General features: G+C 42.8%; 1 protein-coding gene across 1 annotated transcript in view; it reads left to right on the top strand.

Moving 5' to 3' along the window:
* Nucleotides 1–24596, top strand: part of CALN1 (calneuron 1) — a 138070-nt gene that overhangs the window by 10307 nt on the left and 103167 nt on the right. The window contains exon 2 of the mRNA XM_081890675.1: nucleotides 5754–5851. The gene's annotated coding sequence lies outside the window, so the exon portion shown is untranslated. The remainder of the gene's footprint in view (nucleotides 1–5753; nucleotides 5852–24596) is intronic.

Here is a 24596-nt window from a genome sequence, read left to right as displayed (position 1 = left end):
TCGCAAGACGGAAAACCCGCTAGACGAAAGGGTTTTCCGTTTTGGAGGTGCTTCGCAAAACGAATTTCCTATGGGCTTGCTTCGCAAGATGAAAATGTCTTGCGAGTTCCTGCAGGTTTTCCCCCCCCTCTCCCCTTTTTCCCAAGCTGCTAAGCCGCTTATCAGCTGATCCGCTAAGCCACTTAACAGCTGATCCGCTAAGTCGCTAAGCCGCTTAACAGCTGATCCGCTAAGCCGCTAAGCTGCTTATCAGCTGATCCGCTAAGCCGCTAAGCTGCTTATCAGCTGATCCGCTAAGTTGCTAAGCCGCTTAACAGCTGATCCGCTAAGCCCGCTAAGCCGCTAATAGCGCTAATCCGCTAAGCCGCTAATGGGCTTGCTTCACAAGACGAAAAAACCGCAAGATGAAGAGACTCACGGAACGGATTCTTTTCGTCTTGCAAGGCACCACTGTAGTTTGAACACATACTTATGTATGTGTTTGCCTTGTAAATTTATGAACATATGATTTTTATATATGAGACCTTAGAATTCCTATAACGCTGGGAGCTGTAGTTAGCTAAGGATGCTGAGAGTTTTTAGGAGACCCCTGTTCCACTCACAGGGCTACAATTCTTAGAGTAGTTCAACAATCAATCCCTCTTTCCGGGGACCTCTGGAAATTGTAGCTCTGTGAGAGGAATGGGGCTTCCTATCAACTCTCAGCTCCCTACACTGGCTTTCCCCCCACCCTGAAAACCATCATGCCAAGTTTGGTAGTATCTCAAGAGGAGGCCAAATATATGTTTAAAAAAATGGCAATATCATGCTATTTTCTCGGGTTCTTTTCTGGGCATTGTACATATTGCTGTGATGAGCCTAAATTGATTCCTTCCTGCTTCTACAACATTTCTCTGTAGTTTAATGGACTTACTGAGTGGGCCATAAAATATAATGTGAAAAATCTAAATGAAATATATAGCATCAGGGAGGGAATGGCAAATATAGTTATAATGATATTAAAACCTTGAGCACATTGAGGTTTATTTCCGTGATTTAATATTCTCCATTTAAAAGGAAGGCTTTTGTTGCATTAGTGTTTCAGATAATGTTGTCGGCCTCCAAAAATCCCAATGAAGTTAGGTTTATGAATCGGTGGCCGTCGGGCAGCCAAAGCTTTCATTTGTTTTCTGTTATACTGTCCAGTATATTCCCACCTGGTGACATAACCATGCCATCAGCACTCAGTAACATATCACGGAGGTTAGAACGTAAGAACAGAACTGAAGATTGTACATGTGAGAACCAAATTAACAGATCCAGTAATCCTTGCCAATGGATATCAGTGGCTACTAGCTGCAACGGTTATGCTCTGCCTCCAGAATCAAATACAGAAATGCTTCTGAAAACTGTTTGTGGAAGTCAAGGGAAGGGAGAGAGCTCTTTTGCTCAGGTAGGTCCTGTTTGCAGATTTCCCACAGTAGTTGGCCACTGGGAGAACAGGACGTTGGACAAGATGGGCCATTGGCCTGATCTAGCAGCTTCTTATTTTCTTATTTCCATTCCTGCATATAGTCTAGAGGACAAACACATTTCAAGAGGGCCATCATTGATACATGGCATGGCAGCGTCTGGAGTTCAGAAAGGTTCTAGCATTGTCTAAGCTTGAAATGGGAACTATGCACATATGAAAAGTTCAAAGAGCATCCACGTGTGACATCTTTGTCTTTTGGGAAAGAAAACATGAATGCTAGTTTTCTTTATTTCTTTATTTCATAGCTCAGTTGGTAAAGCATGAGACTCTTAATCACAGGATCATGGGTTTGAACCTCACCTTTGGCAAAAATAAAAAATAAAAAAATTCCTGCATTGCAAGAGATTGGACTAGATGACCCATGTGGTCCCTTCCAACTTCACAATTATATAATTCCATGATAATTCTATGATTTATTTCACGTTATTATATTGCATACGACCATTTACTTCCAGATTCTCTGGGGTTGCACAAAATTTCTTTCAATTTTTGTGCTGCATTTGTTGCTCTTCCAGTGCAGAGTAGACCCAATGAAAATAAGGAAGACCACTAACTTGGGTCCATTAATTTCAGTCGGTCTGAACTTAGTAAGCTAGAATCGTTTGTTCGTAGCTTTTTAGAAAACCTCAATTAAAAAAATGATTCAAAAGTAAAATACATGCCTAGTTAGGCTACCTGAAAGGTTTAGCAGCTGCTGAAAACATTGCTGTGAACACACCATATAAAAAGCATATTGGTACTACTGGCTATTTTATTTGCAATGCCTCTGTTCATGTTGACTTTTCTTCAACCGCTTGCACTGCAGACTGAGTTGATAAACCCAAGATCTCATTTCTGGTTAGCCACAGCCGGTTCAGATCCTATCAGTACATACACTCTCATGTATAAATCCACAAATGCCAACGGGGGCATTAAAAATTGATGCCCACTTGAGAGCGGCCAACTGCCTTGTAGATTCTTGAAAAGAAAGCAATCCAATCTGATGGGAATTGAAGGTTCAAGTCTCCAGGTTTATTCCATCTCTGCCAGCACTGCAACTTGGTCCTCATTTTGCTGGGAGAAAAAGAAATACATCTTCATGTTTCTAGAGCAGTATTTTTATATTAACGAGCAAAATGCAGCCGTGCGGATGTCATTATAAGCAACATTGCTGTATCTCAAACCACAGTAATCTAGAAAATAGTTCAAGACAGACGAATTGAGATGGAAAACTGATCCTGTAATAAATTGATGAGTGTGGGTGTAGCTTAGGTGCCAGAATGGCTACTAATTGGTTTAAATGTATAAAAACTATTATAAAGTAATTGTACTTAAAAGGCAAAATAAAACAATTCCATCATTGCATTAAAACATGCGTAATTAAAAGGTACAATAAAACAAACCAGTAAAAATCATAAAAATTAAAACAGTTTAAAACCCAAAGCAATTAGATCAGGAAATCCAAATTCAGGAGAATGCTTGCTTTAATATATTGTTTTCTGAAACACTCCCCTCCCCCAATATAGGCTCTCTTTTTTGTTGCAAAATTCAGATAACTGCACATTTTAAATGATGACAGTGTTTCAGTTCCCACTTCAGGGAGTGAAAATCTGAGAGATTCACCTTGAAATGCAAACTGAATTGAATGTCTCAGCTATCCCTACTTGAACTTGACCCTGTTCCTTTGCTTCCTTTGGAATGAATGTGAGATCTCATTCCAATTGCTGGAAGCCTCAGGAAATGAGAGTGCTCCTGTGCTCAGATCCTGCTCAGAGGCTTTCCACAGGTATCTGGTTGGCTACTGTGAGAACAGAGTGCTGGACTAGATGGGCGATTGGCCTGATTCATTAAGGCTCTTTTTATATATGTTCTGCCCTCCTTCGGCATGCTTTGAATACTGTTTTCTGCTTTCCTTCAGTTGAAAATTTGCTGATTAAACCAAGGCCTTGCAGTGGGGGTTTATGGACTGAGATGTAATTGAGTTTTGACTTGGCATTCACAGCCTACACCATTTATAACTGAGAGGTTGGCAGAACGGTTACATTGCAGGCTAAGAGATGGGATACAGTCTTTCAGGCTTGCCGTTGTAGATGATAGTTTCTCAGAACAATGAATCTGCCCGAGGTATTAGAATCCTGAACTTTATTCACTCCTGGACTGCTGCCATTTGAGAATTCATTTCTCATCTCCCAACCAGAAGCAATATCAAACATCTAAGATAGGCCCGGTCATAAAAAGAGTGAGACTGACTACTTACATAGTGCCAAAACAAGGAAATGCAACTGAAAGGACATGGATTTGCATAAAATCCCCAAGTGCTAATTTATAAATGTAATCTTAGAAGAAAATAATATAATTTAAATGTAAACACAGGGCCCCCCCCAGTTGTTTGTCTGTCTGATGAGTGTGTTCTCCAATGTACCTTTGATGCAGTAATAGTGTGTTAATGAAAGATTTTTACTGCTCTTACAGAACCTCCAAGTGTCCCTATTTTCCAGGGACAGTCCCGAATTTACAGAAGCCATCCTGGTTTCTGATTTGATCCTTGAATGTCCCTCTTTTCCTTAGGATGTCCCTATTTTCATTGGAGGGTGTGGAGTTATGTGACCCCCTGAGCCATGGAGATAAGTAGCTATGCAACCTTTGAAAGACATTTGAAGGCAGCTCTGTATTGGGATGTTTGTTCCAATTTTTGTTTTGTTTTGTTTTTGTATGCTAGAAGCTGCCTAGAGTGGCTGGGGCAACCCAGTCATTATCATCATCATCATCATAGAATAGGACGTGCTATTTTCATCAGAGAAACATTGGAGAGTATGGACTTAAATATGTCTCTCCATTGTAAATTCAATTCTATCAACCTTCTGCAAGACGATCTCGGATCTTTTCCACCTGAAAAACAGAGCTGACATTGCTAATGATTAATTAATAAATAAGAGGACAAAGAGACTTGGACTGAAGGGGAAAACAGGCACATTCAGACATTCTTAGACCATGCTTCATTAGAGTAGTATCCAATGCAAATCCATTCTACTCTGAGCCCATAACATTCAGACAGTAAAATAAATACAGTGGTACCTCAGTTTAAGAATGGTCCAGTTTAAGAATGATTCAGTTTACAAACTCTGCAAAACTGGAAATAGTGTCTTGGTTTAAAAATTTTACCTCGGTCTAAGAACAGAATCCAAATGGTGGAAGGGCACCAGTGGCAGGATGCCTCAAAATGTGCCTCGGTTTAAGAATGGTTTCAGTTTAAGACCGGACTTCTGGAATGGATTAAGCTCGTAAACTGAGGTACCACTGTATTGGAAAGTTGTGGTTTTTATAGTAATCCTTTTTTTAAAAAAAAAGAAAGAAAGAACACAATATGATTCTGAGAAGGAAACCAGTCCCAGCTGTCTGCGCTGAAAACAGAATGACTTTGGATGAATTTCAGCTCATTTATTTGTTTATTTACAGCTGTAATGACTGTAAAATACCTGATTTGTGAATGGGAGAGGAAAGGTATACAAGGGGGAAGTTACAATAACTACTTTCCTAGTACAGTGGTACCTCGAGTTAAAAATGCCTCAGGTTACAAACACTTCAGGATACAAACTCTGCTAACCTGGAAGAGTTAGCTGGAGTTGAGAACTTTGCCCCTGGAAGAGAACGGAAATTGTGTGCCGGCGGCGCAGTGGCAGCAAGAGGCCCCATTAGCGAAAGCACGCCTCTAGTTAAGAACAGTTTCAGGTTAAGAATGGACCTCCGGAACAAATTAAGTTTGTAACTAGAGGTACCACTGTACCTTCTTTCTTCAGTGTTACGGGCCTGCTTCAAAAAAGCAGATTGCTGTGCTATATATACACACACAAACACAAATGGAGGGGAAAGGAGGTGATCTTATTATAAACTTGGGCATGCATCTCGCAGTTAACAAACTACTTTTTCCCATCTCCGCTCCAGAAATGCAGCATCTTCTTTGCTCGTCAGCATCTTTGCTTACTGTGCTTTACACTCCGTATTATTGATTTACAATTTGTTGCTCACTGCCGCTGAGTAAACTACTACCGTTGCTTTTACTACTCGCGTTACTGACTCACCCTCGGCAGGATTGGATTTTGGAGGCTCGGCGGGCTGAGGTGCCAGGAGAGGGCTCTTCGGGGAGATGTTGTAGCAAATTGGGAGTTTAGCTCTTTAAATGGTATCAGTTACTTTAAAAAAAGGAGACAGGCAGCCTCCAGATTCTTTTAATTAAGCTTGTCCTATATTCTGTCTTTGCAAGTTGCTGCACTCATTCTGGCTCCTTCGGAACAGTTTAACCAACCACAGCCATCATCACACCATGGATTATGAAAGAGGCTTCCCCAACATCCTGACTAGGTAAGATATCTTTCTAAAATCTGGGGAGGTGGGGGCTTTGCAGCTTACATATACCCATGTATGTGCAGATGGGGGGCAGGCAAGGAAGGTTAACATTCCCCCCTCCTGCGTATCTTATTCCTTTTCCTTGTATTATGCATCTGCCTTTGCTCTCAAGATAGAAAATGTGAAAACTTGGCTCTCCCCCCTTCCTCCTTCTCGTCCAGTGATTGAGAGAAGGAGAAGGTATGTCGCCTCTTGAATTGTAACCTGAGGGATGTAACTTTCTGCTGGGGAGAGCAACATTTGACTTCCGTTTCATGCTGTGGTTTCTGTGGTTACACTTGGCCTGAGACCTGTCACTCATGGTAGGAGGTGATGAAGCTGTGATGATTACCCATTCGGTGTTCTGAGAGAGCACACCTTGCGAGATGAGATCAAAGGGAGATGTGTGCCAGCACTAAAGATCTACAGCAGGGACCAGCCAGGTCAAAAGGGGAAATTCAACAGCCGGCTATCTCACCATTTGCCTCACAGCATCATGCGATTGGTGGCGTATCGTCCCAGAATATGAAAGCCCAATTTTAAAAACATGCATACCCCATGATTCCTAACCTATCACCTATGCAGCTAATCCTTTTTTTAAACAGCCAAATAAATGACCATCACCATAATTTTGATAAATGAAATCCATTGCAATTTTCAGTCCTCCCCCCCCTTTTCTTTGGAAGGGCATAAAACTATATAAATTTGCTATATTCAACCCTGTGCCCCAATTCATCAATTAATTGGGTTCTTACTATGAAGAAGTTTTCATAAACCTAACAAGGCAACAGTAGAATTTTCTGCATTTTCTATACGGGTGTTTTGTACAGAATAGTCACTGCTGCATAGTAGTAATGGATGTGTTTATAAATTGCCTCTTAGTCGTTGCACTGTGTCAGAAGAGCATTTAACCACATCGGCCAATGGATTATTATTCTTTTCCTCCAAGAGCCCTGTTCTCAGCAGAGACATATCACTATGGAAGAATATTGTGGGCACTTCTAGATGAACTGTTCATCGAACATTCATCCTGATTTGTTTGCAGGAAGATTAGACAACGATGCTCGCTATTTAATGAGCATTCTGTTTGATTTGCTTTCGGGAGGGTTAGATGCCATTGTGTCGGAGGAAGTGTTTCTTATCCTACAATTTCCAGTGCACATTTTCTGTTGCAGAAAGCAAGATATTTTTGGGGAAGCGGGTTTGTTGCATTACACCTCCCAATCAACTGGAATTTCACAACCTGAATCTTCCAGTAGGTCGGTGATTCTCACTCGAAAATAGTGACAGTCTAGAAGTGCCCTGTATAACATGGTTGATGTGTTCCATTGACCTGAATATAGCCTGCCTTGGGAAACACATGACAAAGGGCAGACCATAAACAGATACAAATAAATAAATAAATTGAAATAAATAAATAAATATTAATTCTTAGTTCCCTACAGCTGAACTGTTCTTAAATTATGCATTGATTGGCACTCCCTCATATCCACCTCATAGTTGTCCATTAACATTATTGTATCTTAATGAGCTTCTCGTTGTCTTTCCACTGGGGAATTTCTAGGTGAACGTAGAAGTTCTCCTTGATTCAGTGGTGGCTGGTGCCCCTTGGGACTGGTGGGGTAGAAGACAAGGAGCCCAAATAGTCGTGGGAGCAAAAGCCAATGACAAGCAGGGCCAACTAATTCTATTTTTGCCTCTGTCCTCATCCTCCTTTCTGAGTTCCACAAGGGCAGCACGGAGACCGAGGAGGAGGAAGATGGCTGCCAGGACTGTTTGTAAGTAAGAATGCAGGCCTGTGAGGGATGGCTGAAGGCAGACTGAGGTCGGTGGGGCAGTGCCCCATTTGCTCCAGTGGACTCATCCGCACAGCTCAGATGGAAAGTAGAGGCAGGGAAGGGGGCATTAAAAGTGGCAGTTCTCAGATTTTGACAAACGATCTATCCACTTGACGATTTGTTGGTTGGGGTATGGTGCTCCTAACTCCAAAGTTGCAGGCTGAATCCCATATGGGACAGCTACATATTCCTGCATTGCATGGGGTTGGACTAGATGATCCTAAGGGTCCTTTCCAACTCTACAATTCTATGATTCTATGAGGTGGCGCTGTGGGTTAAAGCCTCAGCGCCTAGGACTTGCCGATCGAAAGGTCGGCGGTTCGAATCCCTGTGGCGGGGTGCGCTCCTGCTGCTCGGTCCCAGCGCCTGCCAACCTAGCAGTTTGAAAGCACCTCCGGATGCAAGTAGATAAATAGGGACCGCTTACCAGCGGGAAGGTAAACGGCGTTTCCGAGTGCGGCTCTGGCTCGCCAGATGCAGCTTGTCACGCTGGCCATGTGACCCGGAAGTGTCTCCGGACAGCGCTGGCCCCTGGCCTCTTAAGTGAGATGGGCGCACAACCCCAGAGTCTGTCAAGACTGGCCCGTACGGGCAAGGGTACCTTTACCTTTTATGAAGAGTTAAAAATCTGCAGCATGCTCTCTCGTTCTCTCTCATACATACATACACTTGCTTTCAATTCCCTTAGCACACAAACCAATAATGCATTACAGATTTATGTCACATTAGAACAGGGCTTAATTTTATTTTATTTTCAAGGTTCCGGAGCCGAAATCTAAGTGCAGCGATGCTCTGCTCATGGGTGCTACTGCCTGGTGCAATTCAGTGGTCAGGGAAATTTTACTGTGTATGCTTCATCAACCAAGCCACCATTAAAAGTACACAGAGCGAATGCATGTTGCGGTTGGGTCTTGTTACAAACACGAGTTTCCTAAAACAAACTCTGAGGTTCTGTGCAATTTAATTCTGGAATTAGGAGCCATACCTCATCAGACCTTTGGTCAATCTATCTCAGTTATTGTCTACACAGAGTAGCTGTGGCACTCCAAGGTTTCAGCTGGTGGTCTTTCCCAGCCTTATCTGCAAATGACAGGGACTGAACCTGGTATGTGCATGTTTGTAGGGCAGTATAATCAGAGCTTCTCCCCTAGCACTTTCCCGGGGCCTGTGGACAATTTCTTTTGGATGATACGGCTGTATTTAACATGTGAGCTACCAAGCACCTCCTATTGTAGCCTACTATCTACTTGGCTGCCAGTGCTGACGGATGAATCAACCACCAGTCCCGTCAGCTTACATGCCTGAAGTGGGAGGGCAATTTGTCTTTTGCCTCAGCAGGGAACTGTACAGTGGTACCTCGGGTTACATATGCTTCTGGTTACATACACTTCAGGTTACAGACTCCACTAACCCAGAAATAATGCTTCAGGTTAAGAACTTTGCTTCAGGATATGAACAGCAATTGGGTTCTGGCTGAGATGGGTTGCCATATGTCCAGATTTCCCTGGATATTTCAGTGAGTTCCCCCTGGGCACAGGTCTGGGAAGTTGAGGACGTACGTACACTTACTTGGGAGCAAGTTCCATTTAATTCAATGAAATTTGGGCCCTATCTGTTTTATACACTGGTTGCAGTATCATAACACTTCAAACAGTCATGGTTTCCCAAAAGAGTATTCTATGGGAACCATTGTTTGTTAAGGGTATTGAATGCTGTTTTGTTGTTTAGTCATGTCCAACTCTTCATGACCCCATGGACCAGAACATGCCAGGCACTCCTGTCTTCCACAGCCTCCTTCAGTTTGGTCAAATTCATGCTGGTAGCTTCGAGAACACTGTCCAACCATCTTTGTCCTCTGTCGTCCCCTTCTCCTTGTGCCCTCAATCTTTCCCAGCATCAGGGTCTTTTCCAGGGAGTCTTCTCTTCTCATGAGGTGGCCAAAGTATTGGAGCCTAAGCTTCAGGATCTGTCCTTCCAGTGAGCACTCAGGGCTGATGGGGTAACAGATCAGGCCTCTGAGGAATGCATCACATGTAGATCTTTATTCCCACCCGCCTCTTTGCTCCCAATGTAGATTTTCACTCTCCCCTTTCTTCCTGATGTAGAAATTCACTTCATCTTCACTGGCAAGGGAGGGGACACCATTTTGTGGTTTGCCTCAGATGCCAAAATGTCTAGGACTGGAATGTTCTACCCCTGCACTCCCCCAAATCTATTCTAAGGTTTTTCCCTAACTTCCCGGAGCATATTTGAGGAAGGTGCAGACTATTCAGGGGTGAGAGAAAGGGTGAAAGTCCCATTTTACAAGTGTAAATGGTTGCACTGATGGGACAGGCTAGTCCATGGGTAGGAAAACTAAGGCCCAGGGGCTGGATCCGGCCCAATCGCCTTCTAAATCCAGCTTGCTGACGGTCCGTGAATCAGTGTGTTTTTACATGAGTAGAATGTGTCCTTTTATTTAAAATGCACCTCTGAGTTATTTGTGGAGCCTGCCTGGTGTTTTTACATGAGTAGAATGTGTGCTTTTATTTGAAATGTGTCTGTGCATAAGAATTTATTTGTGGAGCATAGGAATTTGTTCATTTTTTCTCCTTCAAAATATAGTCCCACAAGGTCTGAGGGACAGTGGACCAGCCCCCTGCTGAAAAAGTTTGCTGACCCCTGTTAAAGTTGAATAGCGCCCAAGGTCTCACAATTTCCTTCCTTCCTTCCTTCCTTCCTTCCTTCCTTCCTTCCTTCCTTCCTTCCTTCCTTCCTTCCTTCCTTCCTGGCATATATAAAATATTGTAATCCACAATAAATAATAAACATTATACCCACATAGCATTTATTTTTTATGGCATGTCATTGTCACTTGGGTTCTTGTGGCTTTCTCTTTCATTATGTCACCCCACCCTTTTTTTTGGCTAATAATTCCTCTCACACTCACATTGCCCTCTTTTGCAAGAGGTTGCAGCCGAGTTCCTTTCAAGTGTGAATTCTGCACAGAACAAGGCAGCACAGCAGAACAGGCTGCTTGTGGTGGTGACACACACCCTCTGTGGAAGGGGACAAAGGAGCTATTTTGTCACCTCTCCTTTCATGCCACTGATGTCTGCTTGTTCATGCAGAGATCATGGCCAGGTGCACTGTAGGCCGAATGCCTTTCAAGGTAAGAGTCTTAGCTCCTGCTCAGGCCCGAGAAGCAGGTCAGGTAACAATCTGTGTTTTGCCTCAGGCATTTCGCTCCAGAAGAAAGAGGTGGCGGAAGAGCTGTCAGTTGCTTCATCTTAGCAGAGCTACAAGGCCTGCTCTCCCTGTATGATGGAGGGAACCGAGGGATGAATTATGGGAGGGCTGGTAGGAGGTCAGATAGAAGGAATGCCAAACGGATAGTTGCAGGAAGGTGCATTGTTTTAGGGATGGGAGACACACGTGAACCAGCTTCCATTTAAAGAAAACCTCACCCAATTCATACTTTCTGAAACAACAAACAAACCAAAATACAGCGATCCTCCAGAAAATTCGCTCCCCTCTGAATTTTGCAGCACAGTTCTCCAGCCCAATAATGGGTAAAAAAAATGCATGCTGTAAACAGTGCGTATAAAGGCAGATGTTAGTGAAAATAACATACAAAAATGAATTAAATTACGGAAAAAACCACTTACAAAAATGTGTACATTTGTCAAAACTGCAAAAAAAAAAGTTTATTTGGAGAAAATAATGCCAAAATGCTGATGCATTTTCATAAGGGTTTTGCGAGCTAGTGTGTAGAGAATGTAGAGAACTGAACTTCAAGCTCTGGAAAACGCTTAACTAAGAGAAGCAAAATTGACAGTTTTGTTTGTCTCCAGCAAGCGTGCAGAACCTTTGGTCCTCCAGATGTTGTTTCAGGCAGGAGTCTCTCTTAGCCTTACCTGGGGATGAAGTGGATTGAACCTTGGACCCCCCCCCCTGCATAAAAAGTAGATGCACTGAACCACAGCCCTTCCCCAATTATTCAGCTTACCAGCTTGCCAGGAAGGGAGTCTGGACTAAACAATTTGCTCTCCTCCCCTCTCTGCACACATGGACATTGACCTACACCTGCCCTGCTAAGGCTTTATGGGGAACAGCATTTTGGAGGAAATGGGAGGTTGGCACAGAGGAATTTATTTTCTAAGCCTGCTAAATTTCTACTAAAACGATGCTGATGGTTTTTGTGTGTGATGGTTTCTTTTTTAAAATAAATGAATAAATAGCAAATTGATATGGGAAATGTGGAGAACATGGAATCAAAGAAGCATATATTTGTACAGCTGGAATGGGATCCCAAGGGTTATCTTGTTCAATCCCCAGCAATGCTGATAGAAAAGAATGAGAAACTGGGAGAAACTGAAACTGAAAGGTTTATCCATCCTTACTCCAGGACATGTGAGACTTTAAGGAAAGGGGGAATATAGTGTTTGGGAGGTGGGGTAAGGGGATGGTAAAAAAGGACCCCTGGATGATTAAAAGGTAAAGGTAAAGGTACCCCTGCCCGTACGGGCCAGTCTTGACAGACTCTGGGGTTGTGCGCCCATCTCACTTAAGAGGCCAGGGGCCAGCGCTGTCCGGAGACACTTCCGGGTCACGTGGCCAGCGTGACATCGCTGCTCTGGCGAGCCAGAGCTGCACACGGAAACGCCGTTTACCTTCCCGCTGGTAAGCGGTCCCTATTTATCTACTTGCACCCGGAGGTGCTTTCGAACTGCTAGGTTGGCAGGCGCTGGGACTGAGCAGCAGGAGCGCACCCCGCCGCAGGGATTCGAACCGCCGACCTTTCGATCGGCAAGTCCTAGGCACTGAGGCTTTAACCCACAGCGCCACCTGCGTCCCCAGTCAAAAGCGACTATGGGGTTGCGGAGCTCATCTCACTTTTCAGACTGAAGGAGCCGGTGTTTGTCCACAGACAGCTTTCCGGGTCATGTGCCCAGCATGACTAAACTGCTTCTAGTGCAACAGGACACCATGACTGAAACAAGAGTGCATGGAAACGCCATTTACCTTCCCACCGCAACGGTACCTATTTATCTACTTGCACTGGCTTGCTTTCGAACTGCTAGATTGGCAGGAGCTGGGACAGAGCAACGGGAGCTCGCTCCATTGCAGGGATTCGAACAGCTGACCTTCTGATCAGGAAGCCCAAGAGACTCAGTGGTTTAGACCACAGTGCCACCCGCATAAGGGGATGAGGATCCATGGGGAATGGTGATTTTAGGGTTCAAACACTATGGGGCTTGGGAATTCCAGGAATTTAAAAGTGGGCCCCACACTTGAGCTAGGCTTTGTGTGGTTCCCAGACGACTTTGTCAGGGTCTTTAATTTCAACATCACAAAACGCAACTCCATTTCTTCTGTTAAATCTGAGGCTGAAGTAGCTTGGCAGATGGATAGATCTATTTAGATTACAGGGGCCTGACTTTTATTTACCGTGGATTCTGAGAATGCTGAGGATTATAGTCATTTTCAAAATCAGCCATGGCTATAAATTAGGTCTTTTGTTCTCTTTAATTAAACTCTGCATTCTGTGCTCTTATAATCTGAGTGACAAAAAGGAATCGGCTGGAGGGTGGGTGGGCATTGAGACATCCTCACCTGATAGAAAAATTAAAATCGACCTGGGCAAATAAATTAAAATGGAGCTTGGGAACATGGCTTATAATAATAATAATAATAGTTTGTGTGCTGTTTGAGTCATTTGTTAGAAGTTTTAACCAGTTTCTAAAATTATTTCTTCTTTTGAAGTGCTTAAATCAGGAAGAGAGTATTTCTAGGTTTTTTTTATGGAGGATGACCCCAGGGTCTCATGTTTATTATCGGCTTTTACATCTTAATTGATATGGGGCTTTGGAACATTTTCAAAATGTTCCAAGCTATAATTCATTGAGGGTGTCATGTAAAGCTTAGGGGAGGAAAGAGAGTACGGAACAGATGGCACACAGACCATGCTCATGACTGGGGAAATCGCAGGGACCGAGGTATCTTGCTGCTGTTGTTTACTGCGAGAGTCAAACGTTTCCTAAATTAGAACAGAATAGATATGCCTTCGTAAACATTGTGTGCATGGTTGCAATTGAAATTCTGTCTAAATATGAACTATGGCCAAGATAGATGAGATGAGGACTCAAAATGCCCGACTTCCCAGATTTCACACTTCCCACCCCCCAGCAAATGTTTTTGGCATCCCACAATGGCATCAGATTGGCCACTTTGAGACCAGGATGTTGGACTAAACGGGTCACTGGCCTGATCCTGCAGGTTAGTCATATGCTCTTATGCAAATGACACTTGCAGGTGTGCATTTTCTTTAACAGGGCAAATAGCAGACACAGTTGTGGGGGGGGGGGGGGATGAAAACCCAGTGGCGAAGCTGCATGCTTTTGCACCAGGGGTGGAGAGCAGATGGGGGCATGGCTGGCACATGTCCCAGGGGTGTGGCACACTGCCTGTGGGGGTGTGGCGTACGTCATGGGGTGTGGCGTGCCGCTCGCGAGGGCATGGCACCCAGCGCGGTGGGGGAGTACGTGGCGCGTTTCTGGAGTGTGTGGCCGCGATGGTACCCCCCTCCACAATGGTGCTGGGAGCGGTGCACTCCCCCTGCCCCCCGTTCCTCTGCCAGTGGAAAAAACTTCCCATTATCACACCATATTTGAAAGCAGTGCCGGATTAAACCATGCAGAGGTCCCTAGGCAGTCGAAATCTCAGGAAACCCCCTAGCAATTTCTCCTAATTTGTTTTTGATTCCACCAGCCAACAATTTTAATAAACCAAGGGGCAAGCCCCCTAAAAGGTGTGGGGCCGAAAGGCTGGTGTCTGCTATGCCTATTTGGTAACCTGGCATTGTTTGAAAGCTAACACAACAAAAAAAGGCACAACAAAAAAAGATCGGAATGAGATGTCATAGATTTATTCTTTATAGTCACAATATTTTGCACTGAATTAGGAGTATATATCAAACAAACCCTATGTATCAGCCGGACGGCTGACAGTTTAAATTAGACTTATGAATTAAAAATGCTCATGAAACGGTAGAACATCTTTAAGCAAAATGTGTCGTTCATCACACCTCACAACAGACGTGTCTGATCTGGGAGTTGTGGAGAAGGATGGAGAAGGATGAAAAGGTGTCATGAATGCAACCTGGGATTGGAGGGGAGAGACACAGAGCATCAGAGTTCTCAGTTAATTCCATCTGTTCAAGAGCTTTCAATCGTACCACACATGCACCCATGTTATCGTTTCCAAAGATAGTTGCTGCATCTAGCTAGGTGTCAAGTATAGTGGCACAAAGGGAGGCAGGGAGGTAGAAGCTGGTGGAATTGCCACACTTGTTCTCGGGGAGCTGTAGAGCTTTCCACCCCAAAATGGCTCTGTCTCCGGAGTTCTCATATTCTGCTATGGTCTTTCTTACACAACAATTAGGGATGGTAGAGTATGTTGGTTTTAGTTTCTCATTTCCCCACTCTTTAAATTCAGATATTCCCACATCAGTTTGTGAATTATTATTTTTTTTGCAAAAGAAAACAAATTCCACAAATATAATGCATATGTGCAGTGCTTCTCTTCTGTTAAAAAATGTTTAGGGGTACTCTCACTCTGACTCAAGAAAATCACCATTTTTATTTCAAAATTGGGGATAATAAATACAGTAAAGGGACAAAAGTACAAAGAACATGCATTACTTCATATTACACAGCTGACAGCTCACTGTAACTTCCACATTCTCATGAGGTTGTGAGCGCTAACATCTTCCTGATTCCTCTGATGAAAAATGGTTAGTAATTCTCCTACTCATATTGAACTACTGCCCCTCAGTGAAGCCAAACTTTCACCATGAAAACACCACGCATCCACATTCCACACTGCTTCACACATTAAACACTCGCTTCCGTCTGAGATTTAGGAAACACCAGGAAAGGAAATGAAGAGGCCATCGGGGGTAGCAATGGAAATGATGATTCACCATGCTGGAGAAGAAACTTTTTTTAAAAAAGTTAGTTTCTTCTCCCCTTAGATTCACAAAACGTTTAGGGGTACGCATACCCCTGCGTCCCCCCAGAACAAAGCACTACATATGTATATGTTATTTTCACTTATACACATTTTACACTATATGAGCATTTTACACCAGTGTATGCACCCTTGTGCTCATTATTGTTGCTTTATTGAGCAAATTTTATATAATGCTTGATTATTAAAAAACAAACAACTCTTCAGTAGTTTAAAACAATGTTGACTGGGGATACTGTATCTACTTGGATGGGGAACTGCATTGCAAAATCAAGGTATTCATTAGATATTCCAAAGGTTGACGGTGTCTAACTTCAGTTCTTTCAGTAAGTGCAAATTAAATGTTCGCCTTTACATGTGAACTGAATCAAATTTCTCTCCCATCCTTAATGGCAACTAGGTAGAAGCTTTGATTGCATACATTCTGCTGGGTCATAAGGCTGTGTGACCACAACCCACCAGATTCAAGTCTTTGGGTGTCTCTGGACAAATGGGCACAGCACTCTTGTATAATGCCATTTTATCTTCCAAAGAATGTTGTTTCCTTCACTTATTCATTCATACAGTTGCTATACATCTAGTGAATGTGAACTATTAGGCATTCATACACACTGAATGAAGGAAAAGGATTTTAGAAATGAAAATTATTGATTCGTTGTGCACTGATAATCAGTTGACTAACCTTACTTGGAGATATTGTAAATGTTAAATATTGTACGTGCAGGGCTGATGGTTAAAGATACTAAGTTTAAAAATGTGAATTAGAAATAACTAAGGAAATAATGCAGCAACAAAAATAACCTTTGGACACATCAGGAGCGGAATGTGGGAATCCATTTTTTGGAAAAATTGTATTAAATTTGTTTTAATGTGGCTGATTTGGTAAAAAAAATTGGGGAAAAAAATCAATAAAAAGGATTTAGCATAGAGTTGTTGTTCAAAATCATAATATTTTAAACGTAACAAAATTGACTTGGACCTGTGAACATCATCGGAGGCCCTTCTTCGTGTGCCCCTTCCACAAGAGGTCCAGAGAGTAACAACATGAGAATGGGCTTTTTCAGTGGTGTCTCCCCATTTGTGGAATGCTCTCACCAGAGAGGCTTGCTTGGCATCTAGCTAGCTTGACATCTAGGTAGCTTTCATTCCATAGCTTTAGGCACCAGGCAAAAAATGCTCTTCTATAAGCAGACCTTTGGTAGATTAAACCATCTATGGCATTTTATAGGTGTTTGTGGGAGGTGGGGTTATTGGTTGGTTGGTTGGTTTGTGTTTGTTTGTTTTTCATGTATTTTGTGTTCTCAGTTTGTATTTTTATGCTGTAAAGTGCCCCGTGATCTTCAGAGGAAGGGTGACATGTAAATTTAATACAGTGGTACCTCGGTTGTCGGACATAATCCATTCCAGAAGATGGTTCGACTTCCGAAAGGTTCGACAACCGAGGTGCAAAGGACGGTCTCCAAAGTCGATGGAGAAAATTGAAGGGGGAAAAACCCAGCAGAAGCCATTCAACTTCTGAGGTGTTTTCGAAAACAGAAGCATTTACTTCTGGGTTTTCAGTGTTTGAAAACCAAAACATTCGGCTTCTGAGATTCTTGAAAACCAAGGTACCACTGTATATAAATAATAAATAAATGTAATTAATAAAAAATAATAAGTATTGAAAGACTTAAGGTAGGTTGAAAGCTTCCCAAAGATAAATGACTGCTTACTTCATATACCCACAAGATCTTCAGAGTCTTCCTTTGCAGAATCTTATCTGACACTGCAGTTGTGTGACAAAGGCCCCAAATCAGATTAATGGAAGCAATTTCTACCAATAATATGGGCAGTGGGGGGTGGGGTTTGGCTCCAGACCACGTTGGATGGATTGAGGTTGATTAAGAGGTGATATGAAAACCATCTTCAGAGCTGGTAAATGATTGATTATACCATTTCTACCCAACAGCTGCACATCTACATGTTTGTTCCACATTCTCAAAGAATTATAGAAGCCTGGTGAATTCATGCTGAATTCATCCTCAGCATGGATTATTCTTCTGTATGTTGAATAACAATTATGGTGCAACAGCCCCTTCTGGCAGTTTTACCTGGGATGGCAGCTGATTGCTCTGCAGTTTCCCGGACTTCTGCAAGGTCCCTTTTGATTTCTTATGATATACTTAGATATTTTATTTTAAAAATCAACAATTTCATACTTGAGTTATCTAAGTACTTCCGAGGGAATGACACACTCTGGTGACTCGCAGCTTTTTGCTTTTTTCCTTAATTGTCATTTTGCTCTAACACACCTCTGGTTTCTATACTTCGTCATTGGTACTCCCTGGAAACAAAGACTCTGGGAGCTTAACAGCATATTTATTGTTAATATTTCATTTTGCTTCTCTTGCAATTTCCCTGGCTGCATTCAGAAGGCAATTTACTCCATCTTCCCAGTGTTTCCTTACATCTTAATTTCCATGTTTTATGCGACCTTTAACAGGACATAAAAGCTACTTCTGGAAGTCTAGTGGAATTTAGCACATGTTTAGCATGCATTTCCTTGTTAATTGTTTCTGGAAAAAATCAATTTGCAACCTCGTTAAGTCAGAAAATCGGGGGGGGGGGCGAGTTCTGTACTGTAATTTCACACAACAAAATGTGGGTCTGTATGCTGCCATACAATTCTTTCCCACTGCTTACAATTTAGCATCACGTGGTCGTATATTGATCAAAAAGCCACGGTTCCATAGCACAACAAGTACTGAAAGGGACATCAGAAAGTGGGACAGAAGTGCTGGCATTATAATCAGGAAAACTAGCACAATAGTTTTCACAGCAGAATTGAACCTGCCATCTTTCTTCAATGTGTTTTTGATATATAACTGTCACATCATTGGGCTTTCACTGCTATCCTGCTGTATTTTAATAGGGGAAATTGCTTCGCAAAGATGTAGTAGACACTGGGGGAAATCGCATACAAACATGCATGTATTAGGAAAAATTTCACTAAAATGCTGATGCATTTTAATGGGGACATTAAAATAAACAAATCACAAACTGTTGCGGAAGTGTGGAGTACTAGACGTAAGACTATATAAAAGAGAAACGGAAATGAACAGATTCACTCATCCCTACGCAAGAGTAAGGGCGCCTGGGGACTCTGGGTCTCTTTGACTGCAAGTTGTCTCTGAAACATCTTCATCATAGAAACATAAGACTGTAGGGTCAGAAGGAATCCAAAGGGTCATCTTGTCCAAGTCTCAGCAATGCAGGAATCAAAGCTAAAGAATCATTGGCAGAGGGCCATCCAATGCAGGAGAGTCCACCATTTTCTGAGGTGGCCCATTCCACTGTCAAACAGCTCTTGCCATCAGAAAGTGATGAAGAATCTCATTTCATGTCATTTTGATGTATTGGTTTGGGTCCTCCCCTCTGGAGCAGCAGAAAACAAGCTTGCTCCACGCCTTCAGATCATTGACATGTCTTCAGGTAACTGAAGATGGCTATCGTATCACTTCTCCGTCTTCTCTTCTTCAGACTAAGCATACCCAATTCCCTCAATAGTCCATTATAAGGCTTGATTTCCAGACCCTTTATCATCTTGGTTCATCTTGGTTCCAGCAGTTATGGTTGGGTTTTGGTCCAGGAGACCAGAGTAAAGCCTCCTCCTTGAGCCTTCCTGTTTCTGGAAACAGCACAGGTCTCTGGTTCCTTACTTCTTACACCTGAACCGTGTCACCATGCTGCTTGCAAATCCACTATAAGGCATTCTGTACACAGTCATAGTGGGGCATACTTTGGAGAGGAAGGTCTTTACCCATGTTGAAGCTACAAGTGAGTGCCTGTGAGCCAGGCGTTTTCCTCCTGCTTTGAATCCCCTCTCCACCTTTTTCATGCTCGACTTCGTGTTAAGGGAATTTCACATCTGCTCAATGATGTGACTAAACTAGGGCAATTTCAAGCTTTATTAGCAGCGTCAGTTTCCAAATACCGCTAAAACGAGAATCAACAGCTGTTCCAGGCACAGTCCCTTTGGAGAATTCAGGGCCTTCATGTTCAGCGATTCAGAACTCTCTAATAGTCCTAAAATTGGATCTATTTCCATAACATGGCGTGAAAGGAAAACGTGTTGGAACATGTAGGACAAGTGTTAGCGGTGAAGAGCATAAGCCATGAGCCAATGTCTCATTCTGGCCCTCTGAGAAGGCAAGGGAGCTGCCCAGCAGGTTTAGTATCAATAGAGTTGGGTTCTGAGCACAGGCAAAACACAGATGTTCCAAACAGAAAGACCAGAGAGTAAAATTAATGCAAAATTCACATGGTATCTCATTGCTTCTCCACATACTTATCAGCCTGAGAATCACATTCTCTTTCAGAGGGTTTGGCAAATTTGTTTCCAATGTCGAGTAGAAATAAATTAAATGGGGGTGACGACAATATCTACAAAATCCAAAAAATATTTGTTTATACTCCCCTTGAACTTCTCCCGATAAAAGTAATCAATCAAGTTGGCTAAGGCTCTTTCAGTGACACAGGTCTGAACATCAGTTGCTGGAAAATGGCAGGAGAGGAGCATGTGCCTGTGCTCATGTCCTGCTTGCGGGCTTCCCATAGGCATCTGGTTGGCTACTTTGAGAAAAGGATACCAGGCTTGATGGGTCCTTGGCCTGATCCAGCAGTCTCCTCTTATTAAGCCAGATTGAGATGGGTCTAGATCAGAAACATGGGTCTCCAGCTGTTTTAGGACTACAATTCCCATCATCCCTGATCACTGGTCCTGCTAGCTAAGGATGATGGGAGTTGTAGTCCCAAAACAGCTGAAGACCCCAGTTTGGGAAACACTGGTCTAGATAATCAGTTTTACAGTCATACCTTGGGTTACAAATGCTTTAGGTTGCTTTTTTTGGGTTACGGACTGCCAAAACCCAGAAGTACCGGAACAGGTTACTTCTGGGCTTCAGCAGTCGCGCATACGCAGAAGCACCAAATCACAACCTGCGCATGCGCAGATGCGCCATTGCAGGTTGCGAATGCTGCGGGTTGTGAACGTGCATCCCACACAGATCACATTCGCAACCTGAGCGCCCACTGTGCAGTGGTATCTCAGCTTAAAGACGCTTCAGGTTACAGACACTTCAGGTTACAGGCTCCGCTAACCCAGAAATAGTACCTTGGGTTAAGAACTTTGCTTCAGGATGAGAACAGAAATTGCATGGTGGCAGCACAGCGGCAGCAGGAGGCCCCATTAGCTAAAGTGGTACCTCAGGTTAAGAACAATTTCAGGTTAAGAACGGACCTCCAGAAAGAATTAAGTTCTTAACCCAAGGTACCACTGTATTTGATTTATTTAACAAAATGCATATATCGCTTGACGATATAGCAGAACCTCTAAGTGAAACCACAAGAAGTGAAATCCCCCAGGTTTGCCTGACACTCTCTGGCAACCGTCCTCTCAATCACCTTGCCAGTGAAGGAAATGTTATCAACTGGATGGTAGTTGTCCTAACACCAAAGACCAACCATGCCTCCCCTGATCTTTCTCTGTTCTGCAGCATATCATACCCAGGCTCTTTCAACCACTCCTCATTGGACTAGCCGCTCTAGTGATTTAGCAAGACTCATTCCCAGCTCCTAAGCAGTAGAAGATTCTAATTAATTGCCGTTGAAAGAATGTAAGGCTGAAGAAATGCTGATTTAGCTTTTGGCTTGGTTCACTGTGTAACCCAGTCCAGCTTCCGAACAGTTTCATGCGACACTGCTTCGGGGTTGGGGGAGGGGAGAGAGAGTCAGTTCTTAAACAAGAAAAGCATTGTAGAGATCATCGCCTGTTTCCTCTCTCCTCCTCCTTAAAAAAAAAGTCAACTGGTGATAAATTGATAAAAATTCTAGACCTCTGGGCTGGCTACAGTAGGTTCAGGTGAGCAAATGAGTGCAGGTATAGTCATCCTAAACTTTGCCTTACATGAATTGCTTTTGGAAGCAGGCAGCATGGTTCTGTGAAAGCGATCTCGCTAGGAGAAAAGAGGTCTAAATCCTTCCTTTGCGATAACAGGATTTGAAAGGTATCTATAATATGGTCTTCTACTTTTAAAGAGAATATTTAAGATTCCTTTTCTCATGTGTATGGTCTTTTTAATAAATGCTTTGTGGAGGAAATTTCTGTATTATAAAATGTGTGTGCCTGTTGGTGGGTTTGCTTGTAGTTAGGGGAGCTCGTAGTTATAAAGTCTGAACAGATGCATTTCTTCCCTGAACGCCAGTTTGGTGATTTACGAAGTTTTGTTTTAGCCTCTGTCTTTTTGATAGGAAGCGAGTGTTCACTTCTATGGCCTCTTCTTTCAAAAAAAGTATTAGAGCCATAGTGAGGTCACTATGAAGCAGGAGAAAGGTGTCAGCATGTTTTGGTGAATCCTGCAGTATGCAGAAGAACAAAAACTGTGGGTTGTATCCAAAGTAGCACTGAGTAAAATGTCCTGGCAGTAGGACTGCCCTGTTTTCCTCCCGTCATGCCCCTTCTGCTCTGAAGGGTTGCTGGAACCCCAAGATTTGGGGAGGGCACATGTAGTGGGTGGGAGGAGAAGGGAGAGTGTCCCACTGAACAAGTGGAAAACCTCACACTGACAGCAAACACTAGTTGTATGCACACACCTCAATAAGACACTTGTGAACTATGCACGTGTGATCAAGGTCACTGGGCTACAGGAGTGTGTTTGTCACACTCTTCAGTCACTCTTCCCAGAGCACAAAAAGCAGCTCATGTTTACAATACGATAATATGATACAATAATCTTTATTGTCATTGTCCAATACAGAACAACAAAATTGAAAAATCTAAATAATAATAATAATAATAATAATAATAATAATAATAATAATAATAATAATTTATTATTTGTACCCCACCCATCTGGCTGGGTTTCCCCAGGCACTCTGGGCGGCACTCTGGGCGACATAAAACATTCAAAACCCAACAAGCCTGCTATCCCAGCTATCCCAACTTGGTTAGCCCCCTAAAAACTCTGGTACCCCATTTTTAAATACAATATACTCCCATGGAGACTACCCTACGCTGCGTTTAAAACCAAAATCGCATTTGGGTAGAAACTGTTTCTCAGGCGGCTAGTCCTAGTCTTTATAACCCTGTACCTTCTTCAAGAAGGCAGAAGCTGAAAGAGATCATTTCCGGGGTGCGTACTATCCTGTGCTATCTCAGCAGCTTTCTTATGGCACCTGGAAGCATGATCCATGGTGGGAAGAGTGCACCCAATTATTCTCTCCACAGTCTTTACAACCCTGAACAGCATTGTTTTTTCCCTGAAGAAACATGCACGACACAAAAGGGAAGTGGTTTGAGGAGGGAGGAGGAAATAAGCAAACTCAGCTTCACGTTCTGAGTTGCAAGGTGTTCTAATGACCAACTGGGATGGAAAAGTTCAAGGAGAGGGTAAACGAAAGATGCTAGTCAGTTTGCAGCACCAATGGACTGGGCCTGCGTCCTTCCTCTTGGTGTAGTGACTGCTGCCAAGTGACAGGCGTTACAATCCCGTGCATGTTGGACTACTGTAATGTGCTCTATGTGGGGAAGCCCTTGAGCCTGGCCCTGAAGCTCCAACTGGTGCAGAAGCTAGACTACAGATGGCAACACATGACACCTCTGCTAAAACATCTGCACTGGCTGCCTATATCCTACCAGGGCAGGTTCAAGATTCTTGTGTTGATAAATAAAGCCCTGAGCAACCTGAACCAAGATCCCTCAAGGACCACTTCAGCCCTCATATCCCAACTTGATCACTGAGATTATCCAGAGTAGTGCAATAAGTTTTGTCCCATGTTATAGAGACATAACTGACCACAACTAAAAGTCAGACATTTAGTGTCGCTGGTCCCATGGGGTGAAATACTCTTCCATCATAGTTTTTGCAGGAATCCTTGCTTTTGACTTTTGGGAAACTCTGCATAGAAATTTATCATTTTCCCAGTCATACAGTTCTCCACATTTCCACATGTAGTTGGTTTTTTTTTGTTTTGTTTTTTTAAAAAGAGGTCCTCATGAAAATTCATCAGCATCTGAGTGTGAATCTCTCTAAATATATACACACTTACATGCAATTTTCCCCAATACCCACCACTTTTGCAAACCAATTTTCCTTAATATAATGCATTTTTGTCATTTGTATGATATACACACTTTCCAGCAGTCTATGTCTTTTTATACGTATTACGCCGCGGACGAACTGTCTTGCAAAATTCAGAGAAGCACAAATTTTGAAGAAAGGTTGTGTTTTGGTTTGTGCATTGTTTCAGAAAAATGTGAATTAGGGAAGCTTTTTAATGCTTAATACCCAGATGGGGGGTTATAAATAATGAATTATATTATTATTATTATTAAATGGGAAAGGAATAATAATAATAAAAATCCTCTTCCCTGTATACATCTTGGAGGTGCTGCAGTAAGGGAAATATTTTATCTTAGCTCTCTTGTTGAGCACCCAATGGTCCCAATGCCATGAAGGAATGTTCATCCAACCATCTTTATTGATAGGTCTATACAAATTTGGACCAGGATGCCTGAAAAATAATCTCACCTGTCATATACCCAGTCAATCACTGTGTCCTGCATATGAGGGCCTCTTGCAGACACCATCTTATCAGGAGTGTCTTTCGTTCCTTTTTAGCACAATGTAGAAATCAGACCTTTAGTGTTGTGGATAGTTGGAATTCCCTCCACTTGGGTATTAGGCAGGTGCCATCTCTGTTTTCTTTTCATCATCTATTGAAGACCTTCTTCTTCTAAGAAGTCTTTTAAGCCAAGATCTTTCACAGCTTGCCTCTATATTGGAATTGTTTTTAATGGTTTTTTATTGTTTCCATCACTTGTTGTTGTTTGCTGC

This window comes from Podarcis melisellensis (assembly GCF_964234715.1).
Source record: "Podarcis melisellensis genome assembly, chromosome: 15".
NCBI classification, from domain to species: domain Eukaryota; kingdom Metazoa; phylum Chordata; class Lepidosauria; order Squamata; family Lacertidae; genus Podarcis; species Podarcis melisellensis.
Note: the sequence above shows the minus strand (reverse complement) of the source record. Positions and strands in the feature narration are given on the sequence as shown.